At 36.8% G+C, this 24,475-nt stretch overlaps 1 protein-coding gene across 1 annotated transcript in view; it reads right to left on the minus strand.

Moving 5' to 3' along the window:
- tyn (trynity) overlaps nt 1-24,475 on the minus strand; it is a 70,482-nt gene that overhangs the window by 37,697 nt on the left and 8,310 nt on the right. Inside the window, exon 2 of the mRNA XM_074086325.1 lies at nt 12,780-12,820. The gene's annotated coding sequence lies outside the window, so the exon portion shown is untranslated. The remainder of the gene's footprint in view (nt 1-12,779; nt 12,821-24,475) is intronic.

Below are 24,475 nucleotides of genomic sequence, written 5' to 3' on the forward strand. Positions count from 1 at the left end.
TGAAAAGTAGTGTACTTAGAACTTGTTCATGAAACCCATTTTACCTCGACTATCAACCCTTACCTACGGCTCAGATAAATGGCTCTGGTAAATTTTTATGCACTTGTTGTACAATCTACTATTTTTCATTGTAGGTAGTTACATATTACAAGGTTGTTATCCTACCTCCTGCGCTTAAAACAATACAGAAGTATGCAATACTCAATACTTAATCAATTAAAGGAGAGAATGCTCTAAGGCCGCCTATTAGTTGCTTATTGTACCTTTTCACAGTAATCTTTTGTCTCTTTTATTACGTAGTCATCATCATCATCATTCCAGCCTATACACGTCCCACAGCTGGGCACAGGCCTCCTCTCAGAATGAGAGGGCTTGGGCCGTAGTTCCAATTTGGCCCCAGTGCGGATTGGGAACTTCACACACACCATCGAATTGCTTCGCAAGTTGTGCAGGTTTCCTCACGATGTTTTCCTTCACCGTAAAGCTCGCGGTAAATTTCAAATGAAATTTCGCACATGAATTTTAAAAAATTCATAGGTGCGAGCCGGGGCTTGAACCCACGATCCTCTGCTTGAGAAGCCCTAGGTCAAACCACTAGGCCACCACGGCTTCTTACGTATTACGTAGTGTGCAACAAAAATTACTGTTGGTACTTATTGTACCTATTTGTATTCATTGAGCGTAGTGTTGTCCATGTCCACAGCTACAAGATTCCATTTTACCAAAAGTTCTCAAATATGGGAAAGTATCATCGGTAAAATTGAAAAATAAACAAGGCGGCAAGAAGAAACAAGAAATAAAAAAGGCGTAGAAAGTGTTACAAAAAATACAAACGCAGTATGAGCTACGTGTCGACATAGTTTGGATCCAAAGCTTACTGCCCCAATTGCTTGAGGTGTGAACAATGAATAAAATCGAAAGTTTCAGATATCAGCAGGTATCATATTAATCAAATGCTTTAAGAAAAAAATAAGAGAATACAAACAAAGTAAGGCACTTGTTAACACCGAGGTCCAGTAAGTTAATCAATTTGGAAAGGCGGCCGATAGTGTGCAAAATAATGGTGCAAGAAGTAGCAATTGTTTTGTGAGCATGGGTACCGGGTATGTTGCACATTCATCACCCGAGACCCGGTTGATAGCGCCATTACGCTGATGAGCCGGCCATCACCGGCGGGGCTGCAACTCATTTCCGGTGATTTGCAACTCGAATGCGGGTCAAGATCACCGCGGTTTCAAACACGAAAGCTAATAGGAAAGTCAGTGACACGAATTTTCATTTACTTTTTGCATCGCAATATCGCTTTCACTAGTCTTTTTATCAAGCCGAATGAATGATCATTTGTTAACGTGAAAGTAAGACGATTGTTGTATGTAGGTACCTACAGAGCTGAAATGAAATTATTCTTATACTTACGTCAACAATTTGGATAGCTTTCCACCATTCTATTACGTTATGCACGATCTGATATATTCAATAGATATTCAAAGTTGTGCACCTACATCATGAACTATTCAAATTTGTATACGATGCCCATTTACTTCAAGCAATCGAGCGGAAACTTGTTCAATTGTCCATTTCTCCACTCAATCACAAAATGCAATATTTTATGTATAAGTTAACACTAACCGGCCTAATGATACTTCTCGTTCAAGCTTTTAGCGACTTCAGAATCTAGGCATCAGCCTAGATCTATACTATCAAGTATAGGTATTATAGATGGTTAAAGTATATACTTAAACAGTTGTATAATTTAACGGTGAATTTGTTTCCCTTATCACTCAAGTTTAACGCTGACAATCATGAAATTGCAATTAGTTTTGTACGATTGGCTAAGATTTTATTAGAAGAACAAAATAGTTTTGGTACAATAAAAAAATAATATACGGACTCTACGCTTTCTTTCAAAACAAGAACAAGGAACTTATGTGGCACTTTTAAGTAAAATAGGACACTGAATTCACGTCACTTTACACTAACGAACGAATTCTCGTTAAATCTTACTAAGGGCATAAAACTGGTTATTCGTGTTTTCTGGTATGAAAATCTCAGTTACAATTTATAATGGTGATTCTAACATTCTTGACAGTTCTCGCTTCACTCGGCCGCGCCAGTCATGCCGGAAGCCACTCGGACAGTTAGCTCACCTCTAGAGGAGCCTCTATACTTAGGCTAAGTTACCACAGGAGGGTTTCGCTTAGTGAAAGAAGCAACCATCTTGCTACCGACAATTTCAGTATTATGGACTATAGCGATTTATCTGGGCAGCTTACTGCATAGTCGACCAAATAAGTACTTTACCATTTATTATGACAATTCTCCTACGTCCGAAATAAAGCTGATTGTGTTGTCAAAACAAAGAAATTTCTTGGTCCTTTTATTGCATACAGTGACATACAATTCGTTTCGATACAAATGTTGAAACTAAATTATCCAACTTTGGCTTTATTAGTCTTTACTAGTTAATAAATCACAATGGAATGTGACAGGATAGTAAAAGCTTGGCTACTCAAGGATTAAATAAGAGGACACAATGCTGTACATTATGTTCATGTTGTATTATTGGGTATATTAATTATGTATACCCATATTTTTAACCAATCATTAATTGTGCGTTTCAATTATTCTATTAGCGATCAATCAATGTATACCCTAATTATTTGAGCATAAAATATAAGAAAAAACTGATAACTTTCTTTAGCATATAAGTGCGTCTTTCTCAAGTGGGAATACTAGACCGTGAGTATTGGGCGTCAGCCGAGATGTGCTCTCACCGTATCCTTGCACGAATCAATACACATTCGCACATTCCGCACTAACACACCCGTACTAATTGCTGGCAACAATTACTTTCTGGTGTGACACACATTTTACAGGTCAGTTGATTTAGAGGCTATTAAGTAAAGAGAATAATAATATATACGAATTGAGAAAGACAATGCAACATTCATTTGTTTGAATTATCAGATTTCACCTTTCGTGATCATACTATACAACTGACATTGTTGACCTAGGCTTTGCTGTTTACCCATTTGAAGTCTGTCCTTTGAAATTCAATTACGAGTAAAATAATAGAAGTTGCTTTTTCTTTCTTCTCCTCCCCTTTTTTTGGGTTCCGTAGCCAAAATAGTAAAAACTTATAGTTTCGCCATGTCTGTCTATCTGTCTGTCCGTCCGCGGCTTTGCTCAGGGACTATCAATGCTAGAAAGCTGTAATTTTGCATGAATATATATGTAAACTATGCCAACCAAATGGTACAATAAAAAAATTAAAAAAAAAACTTTTTAGAGTACCTCCCATAGACGTAACCATTAGGGGGTTGCTTAAAAGATTAAAACGATTTTTCGATTTAGTGATTTGTTTGCAAAATATTCAACTTTAAAGTGCATATTTTCATTAAAATCGAGCGTCCCCCCCTCCGCCTCTAAAATCTAAACCGCTGGGTGGAAAAATTTGAAAAAACTCAGTATGGTAGTAATTATATCAAACTTACAAGGAAAACTATAACGGTTAAATTTTCTTGATAATTATTAGTAGTTTTAGAGTAAATAGCAGCCTAGGGTATAAAATATACCTAAACTTGGAATATTCCGTACAAAATACGAAATCATTAGAAAAATATTACTTATTTTTTTCGCAATTCCGTAGAACCCTATTTCGGGCGTGTCCAACACGCTCTTGGCCGGTTTTTATTTTTTTCATTTGCCATTCTTATAATTTTCACAATAGGTAAATATGCTGTCAGATGTGACAACTCTACCTTTCCAGATCAACTCTGCCTTATTGTTATTATGCTAGATACAGTTTAATCACGAGTCAAACATATTTTGCCCAAAGGCAGATCTCAGAGCAGGAGTCGGCCTGAGAAGAAATACACACTCATCAAAAGTGCCTAAGAAACGCTTATGCGTATAGTGTATATTTTTATCCCTAGGGATATTACTACTAAATCAAAACATCAAATTTGTCTAGGGATAATTTTGACTTTTAGGAATATTTTTGACGTGTGTAGTTACCACATTTGACGGAATAGATTAGTAGATTGTTCAAAAAGGGACTAAAGCAAGCCACAATAACATGAGATGCTTAGCCACCCGAGCAGAGCGAGGATGGCTATAGTTCGAGTGTCATTATGGTTGTTTAGTCTCGCATTAAACACTACTTTTTACTTTGAATATACAAAATTACAATATCACTTTTTAAAAACGTACGCTCAAAACGACTAATTCATATCTGTTCAAAATTCAAGTAGTAAAAAAAATTCTTCCGCGGTTTTTCTTTTATTTTTAACAGATTCAAACTTGAAAACTATTTTAAAACTAATTGTACCATGCGTAATAAAATTAATTCATCTTTATTATAATAAGCAGATTCATATTCGTAATCGGTCATTGTGTTTCACGAAATTAAATCGTGTTTTCAAATATTTTTGCACATTTGTCATTTTGAAGTTATTTCCACGCCCTAAAATTGTCTATACTCAATCACTGACGATAATCCGAATGGCGATAATCCTCTATTAACAAACATTCAATTGGCTGTTTAGGGGTTTCCATAGGAAATAAAAAAAAACTTTAATCCCTAGAGATGAATGAGGAGCTTTAATCCCGATATGCAGAGACTAAAGTAACATTTTAAGAGCATGAGAAGTGAAAAGAATATATTTTCCATGTCAGAATTTTCAAGCACATTACCTATACCTATATGTGAACACCGCCATGACTAAAATATATGCAAAGGGTGGCGACGAATGAGATTTCTAACTTTAACGCACTAAATAACTAAATCTCTGAAAAGCTTTGCTCGATAGTCTACTTTTTAAAGCCTTTCTAATTTTATATTCCGATGAAAAATTATTAAATACCAATACATTTAGATTCAATTTAAATTTGATTCCAGTTACATTAATTGATTTATCTACATTTACTAGTATAGTTTATCTGCATGGTTGACAGGGTTTTGGAACTCGCTACCATTAAAACGAACTTTCCATTAGTCGTTCAATTTTCGAATCAATCCGAGAGTTATGTTATGTATGAACTCACCTGAAAGACGCATTAACGTTATGTGAGCTAACGAGATAAATATTGTAATCACAGAACGGGATATTGAGGAAGCAGTTAAACTTGAAGCGGCGTCAACGGGATGTGATAACTGCACCGCTCAGCGATTCAAATGGACCTACGGGCGGGTGACGAGATTCATATGTCACATAATGATTGTAACAGTTATATCATGATGCGCAAGAGCGTAACGCAGTGGGTGCGCGGCGCAGCCACCGCCACCGCGCACGAGATGTGTACACGAACAGCCCAATTTAACGGTTAAGCCTACATCACGATGTTGTTTCCGACGTCACCCACGACATCACTATTGCCGGTTCGCCAACTTGCAAAGTTTGATAATCCCAACTCATAAGAACTAACTAGAGCGTCACGTTGAACAACATAATTGCATATACCTAGATCGTAATGAAAATGTCACCGTAATATTTCTTTTCCGCGGCAAGTTCGTCATGCTGTGAACGTGTTCATTTTAAACTATTAGAAAATAGTGGTACAAAGTTGAATGACTCTGCCTGCTATATATTCAATATTAAAAAATGCGAAAGCTTTATTTCAAAACTTCTTTTTAAAAAACTCAAGCAAGGCTAAATAAACTAATCAAAAATAACTCATAGAACCTAGAGTAGGAGAATCGAACCCTAACAATGCATAATTTTAATTATGAACGCAATTAACATACATAATCAAGTAATCAACCTAGCCTTATATTATGCATTGAACAGATTTTCATTAAACACACAATAGATCAGAGCGTTCCCATGCCGCCTTCAAATGGATTAGTAGCCAACAATTTCAAAATGGAAGTGCTACGCTACCATCTGACCTGTGTAATTATTTACCGCGCTGCTTTATACAATGAAATTACAGTTCATATTTCCTGTTACCTGTCCCTGTCTACACTTACCGATGCCGGTTCTACGTCGTAATGCAATGTGAAAGGGTTATCAAGTACTGCGGCTATTCATACAATGAAACTGCTAAAGAAGTAATAAAATACAATTACTTTGCAATCAACGATGCGTACGCGTGAATATATTGTGGTTAAGAATAATCAAGTACCTACATATAAACATGCGAAATGTCGTGTGAAATTAATTAGAAAGCGTCGACCTAAACCTGTGAACCGACAAATCATCTCATTAATTAGTGACTAGGATTAGGAGTGGTAGCAATTCATAACAACAGTCGGGTAAAATCGGGATTCCATGGGTCGACGTTAATCTGTTGAGAGAATAGTATATGTTACCATATCTGCTCGACGAGTTAAAATTATGACGAATGTCGTTTCTAAATTGCGTGGAGAATTAAGAGTTTCATTATGAATGTTTTCTTCGGTAAGAGGGAGTTTACACTTAACCTCGTTGCGGCAGTAAAGCAGTATCCTTAATTATACCTATATCTATGTAGGTAGGGTAGGCAATGGGGCACTACAGTCTGAGAGATTGTACGTACATAGCTACAGTATTAGCACCGCGTAAAAAATAAAAATTATAAAAATGTCTACTAAACACGTGATATATGTGAGATGTATAGCATGTATTTTTATGTCTGTTCTCTTGTCTGTATCAACACCATATAGAAGATCTTTATGCGAAATTTTAGCTTTCTTAGTCCAAGGGTTTGGGGTGGGCCTTTACTCAGTCAGTCAAAGCTTTTCTTTACATATTAATATTCTGTTTCTATTCCAAATGCATAAAAATAAACAAAGCTTTTCATACAAATTTCAATCTTTATGAAAGATAATCTCTCAGCGCAGACAGCAAACATAATTTAAAAGCTATGACATCTTTGTCAATACAGCGCGTAGAGCACGTTGCCATACATATGGAAGTTATGAGACAGGCTCACCGCGACGTGCCTTTGACGAAAGCCGACGGGGTCAGGTCAGAGGCGATCGTTTCACCGCATGCTTCAAACGAACATGACGTAAACAATAAATATCTAGACTTTATTCGATATCCATATCCATATCACTTGACCCTATTTGAATTTAATAAAAAGCAATAAAAATTACATAGGTACATATTACGTTTGAGTTTCTAAAATATTTTATCTACGCTTTTTTTAGTTTTGACGTAGGTAGCTTTCAAGAATCGGAGATGACTTTTACATGTATAACCTGTATCCACGATAAACAGCCTGTAGCAAGCACGTGGAGTAAAACCGTATGTCACAAGCGGTAGCCACAATGGGCCGAACTTGACCGAAGTAACGGTACTGCGCGGGCGCGCGACGCAAAACAATGCGCGTGAGCGAACGAACACCGGCAGGTTGCTCGCCTGACCCAATTATCCCCACAACTGGGCCATATGTTTTTGAACGCGTGTGAAATTCTGCGTTGTAATACTACGTACTTTCACATCATGAGTTGGTAGGAATTAAAATGAATTAGTAAGTATTGTAATATTCATAATTTGCGACGGCTTACGCGGAGATTTGGCTTTCGATTATTGATAATGTTTTTTTTTATATATCGTGAACTCTGAGTCAAAGTAGTTTTTACCTCTAAAATGAATATAGGATAAACAATTTCATAAAAATGTGCAATGAATATGTAGGTATTTACTTTTCGTCCAAAACCAAAGCCTGGCGGCCGATTTTTGAAATCATATCTATATTCAATAATTCCTACCACTCGTAAGTCGTAAGAAATTGTGCTGAAGATATACAACATAATGGCTGAAAACTGCAATGATAATTAATTGTAGCAAGTATTCAAAAGAATTATTGGATCTGTATTTCTGTAGCAAATAAATAGATTTTTATCCGAAAGTGGTAAAAAATATTTTCGAGTCACGTGATGTCAGATATCGGTTTTGCTGTAGGTATAATACCTCTCAATCTACTCTAGCTCTACATACTCACAGCTTTCTCACTCTTCGTTTGCCACTTGAACTTGAACTTGAGCCCTGCTTTTTCATCTCCTTTTTTACCTCGATCTCACCTGATCGTAAGCATTGAAAAATCGAAACTATTCTACTGAAAAACGTTTTAAATTTTCAATCCACGTTTTAACCGCAATAAAATCTTAACCTTGCAATTATTTGCATTTTTATTAATTCTTTATGTAACTTATTGAAAAAGCTAGACAAAACCAGTCCTCCGGACTGTTTAAAATATATTTTCAGTCCTCATCTAGTTATGCAATAAAATCTTATACAGGCAATTAGTCGGTATAAATAATATTTTACAAAACGAGCATTAGCTACACGATAATCATTTTAGGAATAATAAAAACAGTACAGCGTAAGTGTATTCTGCCCAGGATAACTGACAAGCTATCCTGGTAGCTGCTATCCCGGTATTCCTACAGTGAACTCTATAATTAAATTCATTTATTCGTTTAGCTGAGCTCGAGGGATTGTGTTTATCTAAGAAGCCTCGGTCAGAATTACTCAGAATGCACCCTGTCCGTCTAGCCGCTGCGGAGCACGCCGCGAGCGTCCAACTCCGGCGCCGGCGCAACGGCCACAAGCCAGCGATTTTTACGGTGTACTGTATTCTATAGTCTAATTTTTACTCCTTACAATTAGAAGTTTTTTATACCAAACTGTGCTTAAAAGGCTGGTATCAACAATGAGGACATTATGGCCAAAGTGTACATTAAATATTTTGAAGTACCCAAGTAATATTATAATAATCAGCATACTCAGCATCGTCATCATCATCGTCGTCTCGTGATCATAGCGCATGCAATTGTTCCGAAATATCGAGCTTCTCTAAAATCAAGGTACGCCTTAGGTACGCAGAACATAACCCGAATTTAAATCATAAAATTAGTAATGACCGCGATACATAGTCTAAAACATTGAATATTTATTAATGTTTTAAAATTTTTAAGAAAAAATATTAGTTATTATTAATCAAAAAAGCCAATCTAATTGAATGTATAAATTACAGTACATAAAAAACTAAAACAAATTATATGAAGTAGACCCCTTAGGCAAGGTCCTGAAAATGCTGGCAGCTTTAAGCTGGTTCTTTGTCTGAGGAAGCTGTCAGTGCGTAAGTGAGTCAGCTCTTTCTTATAAAGCTTCAAAATACTAGAAACCCACAGACCAAGGGTTTTGACACCGAACATTACAAAATCGTATTCGGTGTCTAGAGCCCTAAATAATTAGGAGTTAATAGAACTTCCATTTGTATTAGTTTATTTCATAGCTTTCGATGCTATGAAAAGCTCACGAATGACCACGATAATTATAGGAATACTAGTTAAATTGGTCGCCTAACTAGTATCGCTATCAGTTCGTCCCGTGCGCCAAGAAGTAATGAATGCGCCGCGATGTCGTTAACAGGCGCCTCGGACTGGTATGGACCGGCTGGTCGTGAAGTGAAACACCGATAGGTACCGATACGGCTAGATATAAACCCAGCGCTAGAGGAAACCTAGCCTTTCTTCTAACTCAATAAAATCAGCCAGCTTTGCATAGCCTCTTACCCAACTGCCGTTTTTATTACGTACTAACTTTGCAATAACATAGGTACCTACCTACCACCCTATATAGAATGATATTGATGCCGTTAAGTCGAGACTGTAAACTGTCGTAAAATGCAAGGACCGTTTAAATGTGAAAACCACAGTCCAAACTGGACCAAGTCGTGTTACTCGTTTGTAATGATTGCCGAAGCAAAAGCATGTCCTTATTAACCTGAATTCGGAACAGGCCTTATGAGTAAAATCTACATATTTTACGGTAACACATATTCACAAAGTAGTAAATGGTTAATTTAAAAATAATGTAAAATAGGTACCAATACTTTGCCAAATCCAGTTTGAAATTTAAATCGCTCATTAAATGCAAAAGGGCCACAGGTTAAAAAAATATAGGAAATTGTTTTATTGCTAAATTATGCTTTAATCGATTAAAACTTTATGCTAAGACAGCCGTATTTGTCGCGTTATTTGTTGCCAAATAGATCAACCGCGCTTTTTCCTCTTGCCAGTTTACGAGGCAACTTCAGAACGCGTAATTTGTACAAAACGGCACGACCCAAAAAAATATCATATATTGAGTTCCCTTTTTTAACCGACTGCCCCAAACAGGGTTATTTGTTAAAAATATTCAAAATAGGTCTATTTTGTATTTCGATAGGAAGCAAGACATTAATTTGTAGAAAACGGAGCCTCGAAAAAGTATGTCCATTTTGTATGGAACTATGGTGTGAGACAGATTCATATTTACGAATGTGTCCGTATTGCAGAGAATTAATTAGAAAGTAAGAAAATATGTTAGTATATTTATTTGGTCACATTTTAGATACACAAAATAGGAAACTGGTTCAGCAAAAAAGGTAGGAATTGCTTCGCAATTAAAGGTTATTTAAAAAGTATTTAAAAATAAAGTGGATATATCGCACTGAACGATGAGTCTCTTAAGAGTGTGTGTATGTATGCTTTACTTACAATTGGCTTAAAATCAAAGCTAAGTAGTCTACCGTAATAAATACCTACTATTATCATGAAGATGAATTCGTAAGTTGATTAATATTTCGGTATAGTACAAAAGAAACGGAAGCAGAGCGGATTGACTTTCACTGTCAGGTTTCCCTAGTTCCCTGTTAATACATATATAGTATTGAAGCTTTAACTTTCAACACAGTCAAAGCAAAGCATCAGCTTTGACCAACCTTCCACTATAAAAGCTTCTTCGGCACTACCATCGAAATTTATATGGAAATACCTTTTTATTAAGCCTCAAGGTATATTTTGAAAGCGTTGACATAGAAGTTTGATTTTTGCACTACCTACTTGCAGCAGATTTGAGTATTTGTATTAATTTCAGTTTCATCTCCACGCATTCCTGGGAAAAGGGTCTTGATAGACAAACATACAGACAACAAAGCTATCCTATAAGAGTTCCGTTTTTTGCTTTGAAGGTAGGTACAGAGCCCTAAAAAAATGTTTAAATTTTTTCCTGTCCTGTAAAACTTGCATTTTATTGATATGTAGCCCTTTTGCATTCAATAAGCAAAATGTGTTGAATTACCACTAAATCTAAGCAGTACTTGATGAATTTGATTTACAGAGAATAACTATTACCAGCAAGTGGCTTATGATTATTGGACACAATGGCGCAAAATGGTCGGACACTTTCTACTTGCAGGGCTTTTACGTGTACGTGAGAACCGTAGGAGTGTGGTGCGTTCACGCTGGCCACTCCTGCGCAATTACCCGACCGCAGAGCCACTAGCCACGCACTGGTCACGCATTATGTTCCCCATTTGATCGAGACTATGGAATTAAAATGGCCGTCATATTAAGTAACCTAGTAAGGACTTGCTTAGACGCTAGAGTATTCGAGTTGCCATAGCAGGACAAAATATTATTTTCATTAAATAATTGAGGGCACTGGTGTAGTACTAAAGATTCCTTCTTTATCGAGTTGAGGATCATTGTTAAAGATGATCATTTTTATGTTTAGGCATAAGAACCAGTTTATTTTGTTAAGTATTTACAAAGATCATACAAAATGGCTACGTAAGTAGTACTTATACTACAATATCAAGTGGAAACTAGGTGATGTATAGTTTAAAATACTGATGTATATAGCATTTGCCCTTCCAACATTTTATCCTCATGTAGAAAGTAGATAAGTATTAATTTTATAGCAGCAGTAAACGTATCCACTAGATGTGCGATAAAGTAAAAAGCCTTACTTTTGTGAAACCGCCGATTACTTGTAATTTAATGGCCTCTCGAATACTTTATTTTGCCCTCATTACGTCGAGTGCAGTTTGCGGCTAGTTCAGTGTCAATAACGACATTTGCCATTATATAGTATTAGGCTCCAATTCACTGTAAACACTTCATTGGAAAGAGTTAACTGCAGGAATTACTTTGTCCTGGGGCAGTACTATTCACAGACATGTTGCAGATTCCTTACTTATACTTTGTTGTACACAATACTAGCTCTTCAAACTCTTCATTGTAAAAACTACAGTGAGAGACGTATTTATATAATTATAATTATTAAAAAAGGGTCACTCATGTATTAATTTATTTAGTTGTCGAGGTATGCTGGGATTCTTAAACAACACAAATTTCGTCATTATATTCTACCACAGAGCATGCGTAACAAAATTAAATGTATTGCAAATAAATGCCTCTGGGCGCGGCCATAACTTATTTGGTTCCATTTCTTTAATTCAATATTCCATAGAACCTTACTCAGATGAAATAGAAAAATTATTGAACAGCCGTGTTTTAGCTAAATAAGTCTTAAATCATTTGAAAAATAATCAACCTCTATATCAACTCAAAATATAAATGAGTACTTTGTTCATTGGCATTATTCTAGGATGTGCAATCACGTCGAGTGCAAGTCGAACAAGGGACAAAAAAGTAGGATCGAACCGAGTTCAGCGGCGTCCCACGGATTCTATTGTTGCCATGTGTACCACCGTGTCAGTCCATGCTCTCTAATACCTATAGGCCACCTTACACATACTCGCTACTAGCATGTTAGTACCTGAAGTACCAGTATGCTACTTAATAAGCATGCTTAATAGTCGCACGTGTCCTATACACACATGCATGTAGGTAGCATTTGCTCAATAGTAGCATGCCTTCGTGCTAGTAGCTAGCATGTGTAACAGTAGCTTATCACAAAGATAACATATTCGCTTATACCTATAACAAAACTTGATTAAGGTAAAACAAAATTCAGTTCTTAATTCCTAACTCTTAAATACTTAATCAAAAGTCTCACCAGTTGTGAAAAAAAATGTCTTGTCTCCTTTTTCTTGTTTCCTGAAACAATTGTGAAATAAAACATTAGGTACTGAGGCAAATAATAAACTTAATGTTTTAGGTATGACTCATTGCAGTAAAATTCACATTTCAGTAGGTACGACTGGGCACCCACAATTTACCGCTAAAACGGTCAATATTGAACTTAACTTGGCAACGTTACTGGTGCAAAATTCCACATGCGACTACTTTCTACTGTTCCAGATCGAATCGTAAGATCAATGCGTCCTCGAACTAAGTGTAAATTGGCACGCATCTGTATCCGTATTAAGTATGCGAAATGTGTCTCCAACGAAGAGATATTCAATATCCGTACAATTTGTCAAAAGGTGACACGCCCGCAGATACTGACCCGTGCCGACAGCCTTATGACTCATTTAACACCTTATAATTTCGTTCAATGACTCAAACACAGACAAATAAAAATCAACTAAATATTAATGAAAACAAGCTTTTTAATAGCGTGAAATATGTGCATTTTGCTATTAGCTTTAAGAGAGGAAATCCTGTAGCGTGAAATCGTGTAGGAAAAAGTTCTAGACCTAGTGATTTCGTGAGCTAGTTTATAAGTAGAATGCAACAAAACCTATTAACAACAATTTAACTTGAGTGAAAATACACAATATTTCGAACGGCATCAAAAGTCTTTGGTGGTCCAAATTCTTCAACTTTTTCTAACTGCAAAAGGATTATGGATACTAGGTACTTAAGTATGGTAATAGAATGTTGATGAATTTGTCACATCGCCGGAATCGTACAAAAATGTTAATTTAGCGGGACGCTCGTAAGCTCTTCATTTATTGCACCGTTACAACCAGTACGTAAATTGTGGTTTTCACACGTTGACCGTTCACCTAATACCGACCGCAGGTTCCGCTTTAATTTCCATCGTTTAAAGCAAATTAACAGTTATACGCTAGGCAGGTACCAATGCTTTGTGCTATTAAAATTATATTATCATTGTAATAGTACATACACTAGTAAAAAGCCTTAACATGTCAGTGATGGCATGCAAACGTAAAAAAAAACACCTGCACTATCGAACCGTGCTCGGGACTCGCGAAGGTATCTCTCCAGAGCCATCTCGGCATAAGTACTAGGCAGCGTGGGCAACGTAAATAAACCACGATGGACTTCAAATGGTTCTTTTCTCGTGTAGTGCCTTAGAAAATAGCGTTAGAGCGAGGAACACTATCGCCGACGGCGCTCGTGCATTACCAACCACTGGTGGAGCAAAATAGAAAAATAAAAGCGTTCGCATTGAAATGGTTCCTATCGCCTCTTGGTGCGGTTGCTTCCCCTTTATCCGCAGCTGATCGCGCGAGCTAGACAATGCGGTGGTGGGTGCGGCGCGCGGCGCGGGGCGGGCAGGGTGCTCATGACCGCTGAGGGCGCAACGACCTTGCGCGCACATTCCGCCCGCGCTTTTGAAGGCTCCGCGTCCCTTGTACAGCCTCCTTTCTAGTGCATGTGCGCTAGTCTTAGGGAGGACTTCAGAGGATCAAATCAAGAAAATATTTAATTTTTGAAATCACACCAAATGAAAATACCATTTTAGAGTGAGAGAGAGAATGGTGAAAAATGGTCCGGAACTTGAAATACAAGCAGAATAGCAAAAAACTACTCTAAATAATTTTGTCATCTAAACGAAAATTTAATACGAGCTCTAATTTTTACCTATAGCAATAAGTAAACAGATATTGTCACTTTTAGAAAATATTTCTGGGCGACGTGATTTCGAAAATCAGTCCCGTCGAGTACCTAAGAAATAAAACGAAGGTTCTATAATCATTCCGTGCGTGCAAAAATGCAAATTTAATTTATTTTAAGTACTCGAGTTACTCTTAAGTACGTAGTTATCTTATCTTTACCCTGCATTTCTTGTTAATCGCACACAGATGTATTAGCGTCATAAATTTCGCTTTTCAACTTCATTACGCAACTATCATTGAAGTAACGTCGACACATTGAGCTCAATGTTAGCATACGCCCACTCACAAAAATTCATCGAAACTAGACCGATAACCTTTAGTAACACAAAATGTACATAGTGCAAACACGCTCGCCAAACAAAGACAAAGTCGACTATTGAATGAGATCTCAGTCTCCACGGTCAGAACAAGTTGTTGAACTGGTTGTGCATATTCGAATGAAATAATATAATATATTTTTATTGTATATAAATGAAAACCGCTTCTAACTTGAGGCACTAAAATCTTATCGTAATGGCGATCCTAGGAACAATATTGACCATGTATCATGTAATAATAAAGAAATATCTTATGGTAACATGACTAAAATCCGAGTTTAGTGATCATGCCTGTTAAAATCGGCAGTCCAATAAAAAACAAACATTTGTGCACCTTTTTGGAGACTAACGGCATTCAATACTTATACTGCGGTTAACGGAAATTTGACCAAATTATCGGAAACCGCTCAAATTTGGAATTGCACTAGATAGTATGCTCTCGGAGGGGGAACGAATTGGTTAATGCTTGCGGAGCGTGACACGAGTCCACATAACCTACTAGCGGAATATTTACTACCTAGGTCAGCTTTTATTTTGACTATTATTTAGCCATCTATCCCATAAGATAGATGTCATCCAAAGAAAAAAAGCAAATCTGAAATATCTCTCAAGCAAGCCGAAAATCAGTGTCGACGTCTTGAAATTTCAGTTTTTAAATTAATTTAATATACTCTTAATCTTAGTTTTCAGTTTTAATTTCTACCCAAAGATCGGTCTTAAACGATAAAACCGCTTTATTTTTATGAACTGCTCAATAAAAATGTGTATTTTGTATTGTGTAAATTTAATTGTGCTGTGTAAATTATTCCATTGTGTAACGAAATCCAGAAGTGCTTCGAATCGTATATAAACGCGAAGAACAGAGCGTAATCTCTATCACTTTATTTATATACCACGGTAAGATCACTGACACCGCAGTCGTGACCGGTACAATATTAAACAGGCTTAGGTACCTACTTCTTATCACAATATTATTTTTTATGCTTAGCATTGTCATTGACCGTTTTCATGTTAAACCAGTTGTTTTGAGCAAATTTTAGTGTATATCTATTTTAGAGAGATTTATCTTACTTTTAACAACTAGACTAGTTCAGGATCGAGTCTAGCTTAGCTATTAAATTGTAATCGTAGTAATTTGTCCAACTTTATATTTAGTTTACCACTATGACTGGGAAAACTAGCGGAAAAACGCAACCATGTATTGCAATGGAGGTTCGCACGTATTGCGATGAAGTCTGATCCAAGACACTTGCTGACAAGAAACAGATATGACACCAAGGCGGTGTTGCACTGACATCCGCAAACTTCTCTTATAAGGCATGTAGATGAACATGTCGCTCTTAGATTGATCTAGTCAGCCAATTGAAGAAATTCTGCACACACAGGCAAGGCAACATGATAATGTTTGTCTGAAACAGACGCATAGGCCTAAACGAATGACCGTATTAAATACCTAATGTATTCTAATTATGGTTGATTGAAGGCTTGAAACACTAATAAAATACGTGTTGCTTAATTGCTAATTCAAAATTGAGCTCGTATAATTTATTTTTAGAGGCAGTTGGAGTGAGCGTCGGTCGTAGCGTCCGCGGCACGCCGCATTACGTCAATTACGGCAATATAAATTACCGGACGGGTCCTGCGCGGGCGCAGCCAGCCCGCGACGCAGCGACAAGTGCCGAGCGGAGACTCTACAAACATATTTATTTCATAGGAATTCTTACGACATTTGAAAGATTACATTATGGCCGCTAATACTTGACATTACTTTTTTTGGATTTAAAAAAAAAGTCTTACATTATTAAGATATTCGTTGTAATGTTTTGATCTTTAAATGATCTTTCTGTGAGTCATCAAACGAATAGTTGATAATGATTCATTTGCCTTATTTAAAAAAAAACATTTGACGTCTGTCTAGTCTATATCAAACACAAACTCAAACTTGACATTGACGTGTCGTTTCGTTTTGTACTTAGACCAAGAAGACCAATAGACCACGCTCAAATTATACTCCTCGATCATGTCACTAATGCCATTTGTTTAAAAAAGTCAACTATACTGTAAGAGCGACATCCGATTTCAAGGATGTACGTTTTTTGGTCAAATGACAAACTTCAGTTTTTGTATGTGTGCTAAATAGTGATATACTTATCTTACTAATGTACCACTGTCAGTCACGGCTTACTTGGTCGATAAATTTATCCATTAACTCAATTATCGTTTGAGCAGAACTAGACGAACAGTAAAAAATGCATTTGGAATCATGTCTGCTGTATTTCGCATATTAAGAAAACCTATTCTACTAGCATAAGACTATTTCGAATTGTGTCAGTTCATTCTAAACTTGCTAATGCACCACAGCCTATTGGTGAATTTTTGTTGGCTGTGGGCTGGTTACACACAAAAGTAATAATAGTAATAATCGGGTACGCTTGTCATTCAGCTGGGTGCACTCTATTGTACTTTCCTACCTCTATGGGTTAGCCATCCGCGGTGACGTTAACACCTTGACGTTGACTTTACCATGGACTTTACTGTATTTTTTTTGTGCAGGCGAAGACTATATTATCCATTATGAATTTGATGACGTCACGTCACCAATAAATTAATATATTTTTTAATGTATGTAGATAGGATTCATTAAAAACAAAAATACCGAAATTAGTTTCTTAAAATAGTCTATCTTTATCAAATAAATTATAAAAACCATACAACAAAAATATGAAGCATGACCAATTACGCTCAGCTCTATATTTAATGGTTATCTAAGAACATGTCCGTATGTATAGAATTAATCATAAACATTTCTGAATCGCGGAATAACAAGCATAATAGTTTTCTAGACATAATAATGAAAAATCAAAAAGAGAGATTTCATTTCATCGTCGGTAGAGGCAACTTGTTTAAAAATGCTGCCATTAGCTTGTCTTTTGCAGCTTCTTGCTAAGTGCACGTGTTCTGGACTAAGTACAGAAGGATGATAAAACGATTAAGGGGCTGTTTCACCATCCATTGATTAGTGTTAACTGGCGGTTAGGTGTGATGCCGTCTCTATTTGTTTTGTTCGAATAGACGGAGACGGCATCACATTTAACCGTCGGTTAACACTAATCAATGGATGGTGAAACAGCCCCTAAGTGTAATAATTACATTGACATCTCGGTCGAAGGAAACATACAACAGGGTTCTCAAATTGATGTATCCTTTTTGATATTGTTGTTACGTTTCATTCCATTTCTTCCTAAATCGAATTAGAAAAAGGTTAACATTTTACCAGGGCCTTGACTTGGACCATGAAGTAACACAGGCAAGAAACTGAATACAGAAACGTATTAACCTTATTCTACTTTTGCAATAAGATGTTGCTTGAGAATAAATGCGTTAAAACACAGCGTACTTTTCTGTTTTTTTCTTTTAGTTACTCGAATGGAAGAGATATCGCATTAGATAGAGCCTATTTAAAACCCTGTACATAAAACCTTGGTTGCAGTACATACCTATCACTGGCGATCATATTTATGTGTAGGTATACAAGAAGAGCCAAAAATACTCAGTAAACATATGGGCCCCACTTGCATATGTGGGCGGCCGATCGTAAAATTCACCAGATCACGAAATTCCTAGGCATATCGTAAAATGGCGCCATTTCATGAATTGACTAAGGGAAATGCAGTCACTTCATGATTTGACCAGTTTAGGCAGATCGTAAAACTCCTAGGCATATCATTAAACGCCGCCATATCGGTCCTAGCTCGCTCGGCTCGTGCGTTGTGGTCACAATTCATACTAACAACTCCTAGCTTCGCTCGTCGTACCTATTTTTTTCTTTTTTTCGGCATATCTCAATGTGCCCGGTATAGAGTTAGGAATATCGTCGAATGAATTGCTGTAATCGGTCTGCCGTATTCTTTCTCAGGCACATCGTGATATGCCTGGCCAACTTTTAGGCATATCATGAAATGGCGCCATTTCACGATATGCCTAGGAATTTCTTGATCTGGCGAATTTTACGATCGGCCGCCCACATATACATACAATACAATTTAGTGACACTGCAAGCAAGGCTTTAAGTAAGGCACTTTATTATAACAGTTGATGGAATTATCTACATATATATCTATGGATAGAACATAAAAAGATTCGTTGTCAGAAATGTCCGATTTCTTAGAAAATAACGTTGTCGTACTTATGCGGGCGATGCTATGTTTTTATCGCAGCAAATCGTTCTTGACCAAAATGTAAGTGCCATTGTAGTCCTGATTACGTGTGTACAGGCAAAAACAAAACGCTGAACTTGAAAGTCTCGAAAATTGCCGTGATACTGATCATTTTTAAGAGTATTTACCTAAATAAGGAAAAAGAGCAGAAATAATTCAGTAAATAAAACTTGATCACCCGTAAACTTAACACGTTTCTTGTGCTCCCACGCTATTTTAATTTCTTCTCCGACGAGGGTGAAAATTCCCTGTGACGCACAGAATTTCACAGATGTCTTGCAGACAAAAAATAATTACGTAATTACTAAAAGATACTTTAAAACATTCCAGCGCTTAGGACGTAAAATATACACATTCTGTTAGAGATTATGATCCTTGCTCTCAAATGACGCGGCATAGAGCCTTAAGAAAAGTCACTCGATACGATACCATCTCGAGATTCCCGTGCCGCGGTGTATGCACAGACAAACATGGCGCGGCCCGTTAATGTTCGCAAAAGAACTCGCTGATATGGCAACAATAAACTTAACTTTTACGGTTTCTTCTAGAGATATTTTTTCTTAGAAACGTGTTGATAAGCAAAATTTCGTTAGACAATGCATGATAGCTATAGAAAACCGAACCGGCGACAGTTGAATAAAAAAATTTTTTTTATAGAAGTGTAAGCAAAGATTTTCTTTTCTCTCAGCGCTTTAGACATCAACGCGTTCTACAATGAACTTGCTTCTCTTGTGCTAAACGGTACAGCAAAATTAATGTTCTAAACAACTAAACAAACAAAAAGTACACGCAGAAAGAATAATCAACATCTTAATTGTTAATATGATTCGAAAATAAGACTTGGGAGTGAATGTTTGCTTTGCACGATGAAATCATAAACTACCGTAACTTTAATCATTACTGCGAATCTGATCTTTAAAAACTGTTAAATGAGTTTGATTGTTGTTCCGAGTTAGCATTTTAATAATATGCAGTATAAACTCTAACATAACAATAATCGAAATGTCGCTTGTAAAAAAAACACCGTCCGTAAATTTACTTGAAAAAATAATTGATACTTTTGAACAAAATGCTTATCAAAATCATTTATTTTAATTACCGAAACTATTTATTACGAATTATCAAAATTATTTATTTTGTCCTAAATAACTGGAAAATGGAGAAATTTCTCAGCGCGTATATTATTCACGCACAAAATTATCATTGCAGTATCTTCATTATTATATTTTTGGGGTTAATCTATAAAGATTACACGTGACTGCAAACACTAAAAAATTACATATTTTATTGTTCGATACAATGGCGCTTTCGACGAAAAATAGTGATTACTTTTTAATAGAAATTGTTAGAAAGTTGTGTTTAAGTGACATGAAGGTAGCTTTCGTTGTGGTGGGTTACATACGAGATGGTAGGCCTCTAATTGACTCTATAAAGGTGATAGTACTGCGATACTAGCGAGATTCATGTAACTATGTATTACAGTCCTTAGATACGACTATTTCCGAGTTATACGAGTATTCTTTAAGTTTTCAAGGATAGCGCTTGACTTTCATTTCTTCATCATCACCTCTATCTTGTCTTGAATCTGTTAATCTTTTGTTATCTTTCTGGGCCCAATTGCATAACAAATTACAAGCAAATGGTATTAGTGAATTTCAATACAAAATCGCTAATACTTTTATATTAGCTTGTAATTTGTTATGCAATTTGGCCCTGGTTGTATTAATGCAATGATATTTATTTTATTTAGTTATTTGGGTACTGCTATTCGTAGTCTCGAGAAAGGTAAGGACCAGCCCTGGGGTCACCTAAGAATACGGATAAATAAATGTTGAAACATTTTTTGAATCTTTTGACCATGATCCCGCTTTTTCAAAACCAAGCACCGCTAACTCATGATAGCTTGTTATAGCATTTAAGTTCTCAAGGACTAGGAATGGCAGTTAAGAGAGGTAATGCGGCCCGTGTTCATTCAAGGTTCGACGCTTGTGACAAAAAATCTTGACGACGTCTTTATTTTATAGTTTTAGTTTAGTTTATATTAAGTTTTAGTCTACAATTGTATTTGAGCTGTAATATTTGTATTGTAAATAGAACCAGAATAAATCAATTAATGTTTATTTCATTGCCAAGCACGTCAAATATTTTAAGCTTCTCGGCAATTCTTCATTTTCAAGTTATGAAAATTTAGTCCATCTATCTGTCTCTTCACACAAGTGATACGGGATGATAACACCAGAGAGCCAGATTATCCTCTCTGTTTCGTAAACCACCAAAGTTCTTAAAAGCCGTTCAGATTATGTTTTCCTTGTTTAGTTCTCTTACAGTTGGTACTTCCTTTATTTCCGTGAAGCCGTGAAGCAATCCCGATCGGTCACGGGCGTACGTGCGGAGGGGGGAGGGGGGTCGCCGACCGCCAGCGCACGACGTCCCCACGATTATTATATAATAAAAAATAATAAATGCGGCCGCGGAGCAGAGAAATGGCGAGGTACATTGTAAGGGTCCTCTTACCTACTTAAATTTTTTGTTTGTGATTAGATGAAAACTTTGTTAGGTACATTTAGTGTATGTTAAATGTATACAAGGTAACTGAAAATGAATCCAAATTATTTTGTTCAGTGGTTGAGCAAGTCAAGTCAAAATATCTTTATTCTATTTAGGCTGTAACAAGCACTTATGAATGTCAAAAAAAATCTACCACCGGTTCGGTCCGGTCTAATTGTTCAGAGGTGTTCTCTCTCACCCTTGCAAATACACGCGTCATGAAAGTCTCGGGATACTCATTATCTCTGGACAATGTTTGGACTCTGTAGTAAATAATATGCCTATATAGAAATGTTCAAAACTGTCTAGAAATGACGAATATCCTTAGGCATACTCGTATTAAATAATATTCAAGACGTGAGTATTATTAAATATGAGAGCATTGTAGTGTCATGTTCAAAATATCCCTAGGCACTTTTAATGAGTGTATTTTTCAGATGAATAAAACTTTGAGTAGTGAACATTTACTTCGATTTGTTTTTGTGCCTTTCATAAGTGATTCGCAAACACCAAAATATTCAGGGGTTGAAATGTGATGATGGCTTATATATAGCAACACTCTGTTCTTTATTTGCATAAGAAACGATATTATAATATTCTTGTAGTAGTAATTTTAATTTGAAGTGAAATTGTTTTATTTGTTAACGGAAACCTTTAAGTATTTTATAGCGAGGCTGTAGTTGCTTCAGACTAGAATTAACCGCTTGTAAAATGTTAGTAGAGGCCAATCAAAGAATAATTGCGAGCTTTTACTGGGAAAGGTAAAAAACGAATAGAAAGCCTGGTTAGTTAAATGCTTCTACATAGACCTTGATTGTACACTAATGAAGGAGGTTGAAACACGTAGTTTTAGGTCTTGGTTGTTTGGGACTAAAATCACTAAAAAACATATGTATGGACATACCTAATAAGAATATTTTGGGAATCATACTAGCTTTGGTTACTGTTATATATTTTTATACTAGCATATAGTAATGCTTTAGAGGATTGAAAATAGAGTTACTAAAAGGAAAATCGGGTACTACCGTTTAACGTAGGTCAAAATGTATAAGCAAGAAATAGCCAGTCCAGTTGCATGTATTAGCGCCTCAAGTTATCATTAAAGATAGAAAATCAACCATGAACAACACCAAAATGGGTCGTCGTTGTATTTACGTCACAGACGATTAGCCGAGACAAAAGTATAACGGGCGCCTCCTCCGCCGCCGCCCACCGCTCCGCCCGTTCCGCATCATTTGCATCTCAAAATAAACACGGTTATGATTTGTTACATCACAACACTATTAGATTACGTAGCAGTGAACAACTACATTGAAATTAATCTGCTCATTTCATTCATGAGCGCGTTCGGCGCGATAACGTCGTTTGACGGCCCATTTGCGATGTGATGACTACTGGTTCGATTGGGCGCCGCGATAACCTTTGTCGGCGCTCATATCACGACCATTCGGCGTATCTATTGTATGGGAGTTCTTTCGCCGTATCTAAATCGTTCTGTCACCGCAACTCCAGATCATCGCGTGAATTGTTGGAAACGCGACTAAATATTTGTTTCGGTCGAGTTGTTCCTGACAAACAGTTACCTACCGTGCGAAATGGTCCGTCAAACAGTCATATGCAAACTTGTTTCTTGAGACGTGAAGGAAGGCTGGTCGCCCGCGGTCAGGGTCAGTGGCCGCGTCACGCTCCACCACCGCGCGGCGATGGGCGATAGGAATTGGGTCGATATTGGAGACCGGGAGGGTGCGCGAGCGCGCTTCTCTAGCGACGCTACGCACCACTAACGCCCGAGCCCCTAGCTCACTTGCTGCTGGATACACTGCACAGCGCTCCTTTTAAGTAGAAGCTTCATTATCTCATTCATCTCATACTCGTTCAACGGAATAAAAGGATCCATTTCACTATAACAGCTTTCAAAATCTTTGTCTAGTTACACTTAATCAAGATACCAGATGTACCTACAATCCAGGGGATACAATCGCGTTGGTAGTTTCTACTTTATTTAGGTATCTCATCAGTTTAGTGGGTCGTGGCGCGCAACTGTGGCAAATCCATTATACTTACACCTAACAATGTGATGCCTTTTCCTCCTGACTACGTGCTCTAAGCTGTCAGTGAAAGTTATATTCGTGTCGTTTTTGACTAATGGAAGAACCGTTAACATGACAAATCAATAAAAAAAGCCGTCGAAACACCGATTCGGCTATTATTTGAAACGCACTAGTGTATTTTTATTTCTACGTTGCTGGGAAATAACGATATTTATATTGAACAAACTACAACAAGTCTGTTCGGATTTTAAAAAGTCCAGTTGTAATGTTACTTTTTAAGTTTTAAAGCACGTTCCGTTTTTATAATAACGTCGATGCAGATAAGTGGCACTTATGTGTCAGCAGAAAAGTTGGGCATAACTAGAAATTCTTGCACGAAGGACGCCCACGTATAGAGCGTTACCTACGCATTCATGTTATCTATCTAACGACTACTCCGGAATGACAAAATTTGTATAACTGTTCTTGTAAGTTCGGTCGAGCGAGCAAGATGCGGCTCGGGCTCGAGCTCGTCGCATCTTCGCGCTGCGCCGGCGCGTCTTGATATCAAACGAACTACAGAAATAAACGTATCGCCGACTTGTACTTCGAGTTTATACGTGGGCTATCAACTTTGATCTCGAATTTCCGGTTTTCTAATGCTTAGACACATTATTTTTTTTATCATCTGAGCGTACGTTCATGGATTTCTTTGATTATCTACCTACTCTTGCAATGTATCAAACTACCAATGCGGGAAACGTTTGATTAGAAAATTGTTTCAATCAACGTTCAAGATCTTATTTGTTTCGTTCTCACGATTATATTTCTT

This window comes from Choristoneura fumiferana, chromosome Z (assembly GCF_025370935.1).
Source record: "Choristoneura fumiferana chromosome Z, NRCan_CFum_1, whole genome shotgun sequence".
NCBI classification, from domain to species: Eukaryota; Metazoa; Arthropoda; class Insecta; order Lepidoptera; family Tortricidae; genus Choristoneura; species Choristoneura fumiferana.